Source organism: Sinocyclocheilus grahami, unplaced genomic scaffold (genome assembly GCF_001515645.1).
Source record: "Sinocyclocheilus grahami isolate Dianchi unplaced genomic scaffold, SAMN03320097.WGS_v1.1 scaffold602.1, whole genome shotgun sequence".
NCBI lineage: Eukaryota > Metazoa > Chordata > Actinopteri > Cypriniformes > Cyprinidae > Sinocyclocheilus > Sinocyclocheilus grahami.
In genome coordinates, this window is record NW_015505781.1 from 266,581 (window position 1) to 274,819 (window position 8,239).

Below are 8,239 nucleotides of genomic sequence, written 5' to 3' on the forward strand. Positions count from 1 at the left end.
TATTAACACATGATTACTCAGAAATCATTAAATATGCTTATTTGGAGCTCAAGAAACATTTCTTCTTATCAAGTTTTAAAAGCATTGTGCTGCTTAATATATATTTTTGTGAAAATGTGGTACATTTGTTTTAAAATTATCTGATAATTAGAGAGTTCAAAAAACATAATTTATTGGAAATTAAAATGTTTGTCTTTCATCTCACTTTTGATTAATTAAATGTGTCCTTACTAATTAAATACATTAATTCCTCAAAATTAAAGAAGGAAAAGAAAAAAGTATCAAATATTATTGACCCGAAACTTTTTAATGGTAATGTATTAACTAAATAGCATGTCAGTTTATTTTTTGACATCTTATTTTGTGTTCTAGAGAACAGTGAAAGTCATTCAGGTTTAGAATGGCATTCAAGACTCTCATACATATGTTATCTTTTTTTTTCTTGAATGCCATTTTTATATGTGCATATGGTGGCAGGTAAGCTTATATGTGTGTTTCTCGCGGTATAAGAGAACAGGCAGTCAGCAGAGGAAACACGATGACTATGCTTAAATTAATTAAATTAATGTTCCAGCAACTTCCTCTCTACACTTTTGGCCTTAGATCTGCTCCTCTGAGGCTAGTGAGCTCATGCAGCGCTCAACCCTTCTCCTTAAGCCCGTAACCCATGCCTCAGGATTACACCCCCTTAGAGAACAGAGTGAGAGAGAGAGAGAGAGAAGAGAGGGGTCTAACGAGTGGGTTTTGCTAGTCCAGCGCTGTTTGTTTTATCAGTGCTACTGTGGCGCTGTGGGAGCAGAGCTGAATGACAGCCGGTGGCCACAGCTTTTCCTTCTGAGGGCTCGTGTGATGAATGTGCGGAGCCAATCTAGGACACTGAAACGGAAGTGCCATAAATTCTCCCGTGCTATCAGAAATCGAGTGGGAAGACGTCACGTGTTTGTGTGTGAATGTATTGTATATGTTTGTGCATTTAAGGATGTTTTGCAGAAAATATCTGCATCCTTTGGGTACTTGCATGCTGTTCATTTTTCTTTTTTTTTTCCATTTCTGTACCCACTTTGTACCCAATATTTCAATGCCTGATCCCAAGTGCTTAAGAATGACTGTCCCCCTGTGTGTGTTTGTGTGTGTATGCCGCCCGTCTAGGGAAGGGTTACAGGATTACAGCTGTCTTTTGCCTGTGGGAAGTGGCGTCGCGTTCCTTCCCATTTGTTGTTCCCACGGACCTGAGTTTTTGCAGCGGGGCATTCTGGGAGGCCACACCAGGGACTTTCTGTATATCACTGCTGTGGCAGATTGTGACAAATTGCCAGCCGTATATCAACAGGTTGCGCAGGATTTGAGAGATGCCAGGAGCACAGAGCATAGAGGCTAATTGGCAGGAAAAATGCCTTTTCAAAATCCAGCCAAGACTTGACGTTCTGGGCTGGTCAAAGCGACAAACTAATTCACAGTAATTCTCTCACTTGCTTGCATTTATCAGAGTTTTATGCAGGGACACCACAACAGTAATCATGTTGGCCATGCTTATTTTCTTGGCTCTTAAAGTGTTGTACAACTTTAAGATGAGTATATAATGACCTACTGATGAACTTTGCTGTTTATAACAACAAAACGGGCTGCATTTTCTTATTTATAGGTTAGTGACCATTTGGTTATACAGGCGTATAATACTAGAAATTTGAATATAACAAATATGACCCTGGACCTCAAAACCAGTCAATTTTTTCGAAATTTAGATTTATACATCATCTGAAAGCTGAATAAATAAGCTTTCCATAGATGTATGGTTTGTTAGGATAGGACAATACCGACATACATCTTTTTGAAAATCTGGAATCTGAGGGTGCAAAAAAATCTAAATATTGAGAAAATCACCTTTAAAGTTGTCCAAATGAAGTTCTTAGCAATGCATATTACTAATCAAAAATTAAGTTTTAATATATTTACAGTAGGAAATTTACAAAATATCTTCATGGAACATGATCTTTACTTAATATCTTAATGATTTTTTGGCATAAAAGAAAAATCTATAATTTTGACCCATACAATATATTTTTGGCTATTGCTACAAATATACCCCAGTGACGTAAGACACAGTGGTTTTGTGGTCCAGGGTCACAAATGTTTAAGGGAGAATTCAATAATAAATTGTATTTGTTTTTTATTTAAATCTGAAAATGCATGAAAGGCACATTTAGTTTACTGATTCTTGAGACATGGGTCAAACAAGTGATAAAATATAAAATAATAAGTAAATTAATATATACAATTGTGTATGATATGATATTTTGGTGGTGTTGACAAATAGTAAGGGCACAACTGAAACCTTATAAAATATTTTTGTTTGGTTGTTTTTTTTAATGAACATCTGTGATGACAAAGTAATAATTGAATCTAACAAGAAATATTTATTTTATGGTCTTAAGACAGGTGGTGGGGTAGTGAGTGATAATGTAAAATAATTATTTTCAGTCAAACAAAATGGTGTTAAATTTGTGTTAGGATCTTTCTAGTGATCATCTCAGATTAATTTCATGGAAATTAAAATGTTGTTTTAAAAACTAATGGCAGGAATATGTGGCACATGTTTTGTCCCCTGTCTCACGAATCAGTGAATCACAATTTGATTTGTGTGTAATCAAGTATTAACATTCTTTTCCTGGTCAGTATTGCTGAATTTAATTTTAAAAAAGGAAATAGAAAAAACAACAACAAAGAAAAGGCAGAAACTACTAATAAACTTGTTTATGTGAGTGTGTCTGAGTGTCTTGGCTTTTTCTAAATGATTTTTTGTCAGGAGTCCCAAAGGACATAAGTTTGGTAAACAGAAATGGCATTCTCTTATTAACCTTTTGGCCACAATTTTCCTGAACGTCCATTAGCTGGAGAGACTGGCCAAGCACAGGAAATCCCCTGAAAAAAGCCTAATGGCTATCTATATTAAGCCAATAGCTTTAGTCTAAAGTGTTTCCCCTGGGTCCTCCAACCTGACATGAAAAACCATTACAGTCTCATTCAGAGAGATATTTCTGTTTGCATTATCCATTATTAGATTTATTCATTTTTTTGATGTTTACACATTCATTTGAGATTTTACTCAATTGAATCTGTTCAATACAATATGAAAGGTGTCAAGAGTCATTGATACACGAGGACGTTCCGTAAACCCAGCCCTCAGCGTGTGGATGATTGGAAAAGTGACATGTATCTGTATCCTGATCTTAACTATTATTCCAAGAATCATAGCCCAAAGGCCCCTTCAAAAAGCCATAGAAGGTCAAGTGCAACAACAATATCCCTTACTTTCTCTGTCCTGGGAGCCCAGGTGGCTTGAATTACACAGCCGTCTGATCCGCACAGCTAACATTCTTAGCATTGTATTCAATTACAGACGTTAGTGATAGAAAAGAAATTAAATGTCTCAAAGGCACCATTCACATCTGGTCCTCAGGCCTTGATTTGCAACAGAGAAACACTAATTGCTGTGACGCACAGATATAATGCACAATTACGCGTGTGGTCAGAAACCCAGAGTGATATTGTACCATGTTGCTCATGTAATTATGTATATCACGCATTCTCTGTTTGCTAAGTCACAGAGTTGAATTCATGAGGTTCATATGGCAAAATTAACTGAAGTGTAAATTACTAAATTGAGATAAAGTGGATCATGACTTTCATTTGTAAAATGTAATGCAAGTTTTATTTTAAACTAAGAATAAAGAAGGGCAGAATGATCCACTGCATGTGGATATTAGGACACAAAAATTATGCAAAACTTAAATGAACTGATTCTTTGGCTACTAATGAATTCTATCAGTTCTGTGGCAATTCCTAAATGATTTCTGAAGGATTATGTAAAACTGGAGTAATGGCTGCTGAAAATGTAAGTATAAATTCAAGAATAAATAGCATTTTAAAGTATCGGAAACTTGTAATGTAATATTTCAAAATATTACTGTTTTTACTGTATTTTTGAACATATAATGCATCCTTGGTGAGCATGAGGGCATCCCAAATTTTTAAACAGTACTGTAAATACCAACATGGGACTTAATGGCATGTCCTAACCAGATGAAATGATGCAATAAACTGCAAAAGCGATAAAAGCTCTTCAATTTAAATTTGAGCTTTTATTCTAATGAGCCAGTTGATTTCTATTTCAGCAGCATTGTGCTATGGGATCAGTAGCTCCACACACCGTAAAATTCCATTGGTTCAAAACTGTGCTCTGTATAACTGTACATTAAACAGTATGGAAAAACAAATTGCTTGTAGCCGGAAACCGTTGACTGGTTAGGATGTGGTGTATATAGGATGTGGCTGTATGTGTAAGCTGTGTCCATTCACGGTGCTCAAATGCGCTGCCAGGCAGTACAGCAATTCTAAATGTCACTAACTAATAGCCTTCATTCACTTTTCACAGCTTGAAAACGAATACAGAAAAGCCATCAAAGCGCAGTCTGGACTGAGGTGTCAGTAAAATTTGTTGATGTGTTTACACACATGTAACTAACTTTTATGAGAATTATAGGACGTCGAAACATTGTGGTAGACCTCCTAATCTTTACTGAAATGAAGTCTTACTTGATGTGTTTCAGGATGAGGCCTGCGTCCTTTGAAGACAGCAGCATGGAAATGTGCCCAGGTGAATTGGCAGTCCCACTGAGAAGTGAAAATAGATGTCCATTCACACAGAGACGGCTTTTCGGGTCCCGGCCAATTCTGCCAGGCTGCCAACAGGGTGGCGTGACTGAGAGGGAAATGAATTGTGGGTACAGAGGGTTCCTCTTGACGTTCAAGACAACATCACTGTTAAGGAAGGTAACCTGCCTCTGGGCATGTGTCTTAACCAGACAAACATAAGCTATAGGTCCGTAAATGACCATTCTGTGGGAGTTCTCTTTGAAACGTTACCCAGGGCTCTTTGATTTACGCTCGGCTGTTGAAATTAAGGCCGCTTGATAGTTTCAGAGCAAAGCGGCTGCGAAGGACTGATGGAATCTGTTCTGACAAGAACAACATTTACAGGATTTTTGAAACCCTATAAAAGCAAATATACTGATGTAAATGTTGGCGCTTTACATAAAATACCATACAAAGGAATATTACAATAAGGTGCAAAGCGCAGCTTGTTGACGCAAGGATTTTGGGGATTTTGAAAGAAAACATTGGTCCTGATGCCTTCCATCTGCAAAGATTTTTTTTTCAAATCGTGTCTAAAAAGAGAAGACGGAAAACATATAATGGTTTAATGCTGCAAGAGAGCTCTTTCTCCTGTCCCATTTCAGGTGCGAGGCAAAGTACTAAACCAAAGCTTTTTGCTTGTCCCTCAATTTAGTGCTTTTAACAGTGACCCTCTGAAAACAGAGCATTATTGAGATAATGCTTTACTTTACCCCTTATATTCCCCTCGTTTTTCGAGTACTTGCGAGGCACGTCCCTGAGCATCTCTTTCTGTCCTGCTCCAGATGGGACATCAAACTCTTGGCCAAATAGGATCTGGCCACTTACATTATATGTATTTCTAAAAGATGGATGCTAAAAAGAGCACACAATGGTTGCTAAATTGGGGGAATTATGTTATGAGAAACTATTCACACAATACTCCGTTTGGATGTAGAAAAGTCCCAATACAGCATCTCTTGTTTTATCATGTTGCATTTGCACGATTCAGATTCCCAGTTGAGGCAGATGAAATATTCATTTGCATAATACAAATATCAGCATGAGCTTTTGGCTGTGGGGCTTTCTCTCCATTTCAAACAAGTTTTAACAAGTTGTGATTATGTTTAAATGACTAAATTGGGGGAATTATGTTATGAGAAACTATTCACACAATACTCCGTTTGGATGTAGAAAAGTCCCAATACAGCATCTCTTGGTTTTATCATGTTGCATTTGCACGATTCAGATTCCCAGTTGAGGCAGATGAAATATTCATTTGCATAATACAAATATCAGCATGAGCTTTTGGCTGTGGGGCTTTCTCTCCATTTCAAACAAGTTTTAACAAGTTGTGATTATGTTTAAATGCTTTTGGTTCTTTGTCTCACATGCAAGGCTCACCAGAGGCACCCTTAGACTTTCATTATCAGGTTAGGCACCTCTTAATGCACATACACCACATTTAAAGATAATAATACCTGACATCTGGTCTTTATGATTGCCATGCTTTCACCTACCCGAGCCTGTGCAGAAATGGCATGGGAAGGTGACATTTTCACACCTTACTGATTGCATCTTTCCAATATTCAGATGATGATGATGGCAATTTAGAAATCAAACTCACATCCTCTCACTCTGTCAATAACCTATTAATGTTATTAAAATTCTGAATTTAAAGGTATAGTTTACGCAAACATTATTTCTTCTGCAGAACCCTTTCCCCCCTTTTGGACCCTGCTGACTTTCATTCTATGTATAAAAACACGAAACATCCCTAGTTATGAAAAAAAATAAAATAAAATAAATTATATATATATATATATATATATACACAAAAATGTATTTGAAATACATTTATTTCATTATAAGTGTACTACATTAATACATTTACATATTATGTACTTAATAAAAATACCCTGCAATTGTACTTTTAGTATACTAAATTGGTATACTTAAAGTCTGCTAAATTGAAACAACTAATTTTGTACTTAATGCTCTTTAATTGTGCGGAAGTAGTGCTGAAGTCCAACTAAAGATATACTGAAGTATATTTGATTGTGCTGAAGTGTAACTATTGCAAGTATATTTCAGGTACACTTTAAATATCTTGCATTTAGAGACTGATATTATTGAAAGATCATACAATCCTCATCAACAGTGACATTAAAACACATTTTAGGCTTAATATTAAGAAATGGGCATTGTGCACAAGTAGTACTCTGAATAAAGTTTAATTATAATTTTTATATCAGAAAGTTTCGAACGATGTCAGTAAACATGTTAATAGATGTGAACTATATTTAGTATGAAATAAATGTATTTTAAATATATGACTTTTTTGATACATTTGTTTTTAAATTACATGTAATTCCTTTATTTAGAAAAAGAAAGGTAACATTTCCAATATTTTGATTTCAGTAGAAGTACCAGAAGAAGAAGAAGGGAAAAAAAACACAGGAAAAGAAATACCACCTCATTTTATTGTGTCATTAATTAACTGTACTCATTAAAGCTTAAATTTCACGTTCCCAAATAGCAGTCTGTGGAAAAGTACAGAAGACATTAAAAATGAAAAGAGCTGACTTTAACTAATGAACAAAAGTTAAGTTTAGTAGCAGCTTGAAGTTCCACTCTGAAATCCACACCCAAGTAGCAGAGTGTAAATGAACAGCATACCCCTGGGATACAAAACCTTCTGATCAGCAGTGTGTCACCGCTGGGGCTATGTCAAGATGTCGTGACTCTCAGAGAATTCAGCCTTCCCTTAGTGTAAATGGCATTTGCTCCCTATGCTAACACTGTAAGTGTGTGAGTTTGTGTGTGTGTATGTGCCCTCTGGTGCTTTGACACCATTACCACATATCAATTAAACGTGTTACTCGTGCATTCAAGGTGCAGACGGATCAGAGCCTGGTGTGTTCTCTCTCATAAAGGGCCTTCGGAAGAAGCTTGCAAAGTTTTGCCTCTATCTGAACGAGAATATTCCCCAATGAGAAGAAAAAGTATTTTTTTTTATGGAAATCAATTTTGAAATTATGTCAGGACCACTGAGGCCTGCTTGTGCTGACTGAACTGATAAACCAGGATGAAGAGAAAACAAGAAAGTATCGAGTTAAATAAGAGCTATTTTCTCAAACATATTCACGAAAGATGATGGTGATTTTCTAAGGCAGGCCACGACAAGAATAATGGCAAGAATACCACTTTCAATACATATTTTTCCCTGTGATTTTCACAGTCTTCAGTGTCACATGATCCTTCGGAAATCATTCTAAAATGCTTATAATGTACTTAAGAAACACAAACAATGTTACCAATGTTTCTTTGAGTAGAAAAATAAAAGCATTTATTTCAGATCAAAATCTTTTGTAACATTATAAATGTAAAACTTTGATCAATACAGTGCATCCATGCCGCAAAAAAGTATTAATTTCTTTCCAGAGTATCTCTCTCTCTCTCTCTCTCTCTCTCTCTCTCTCTCTCTCTCTCACTCTCTATGTTTCTTTGAGTAGAAAAATAAAAGCATTTATTTCAGATCAAAATCTTTTGTAACATTATAAATGTA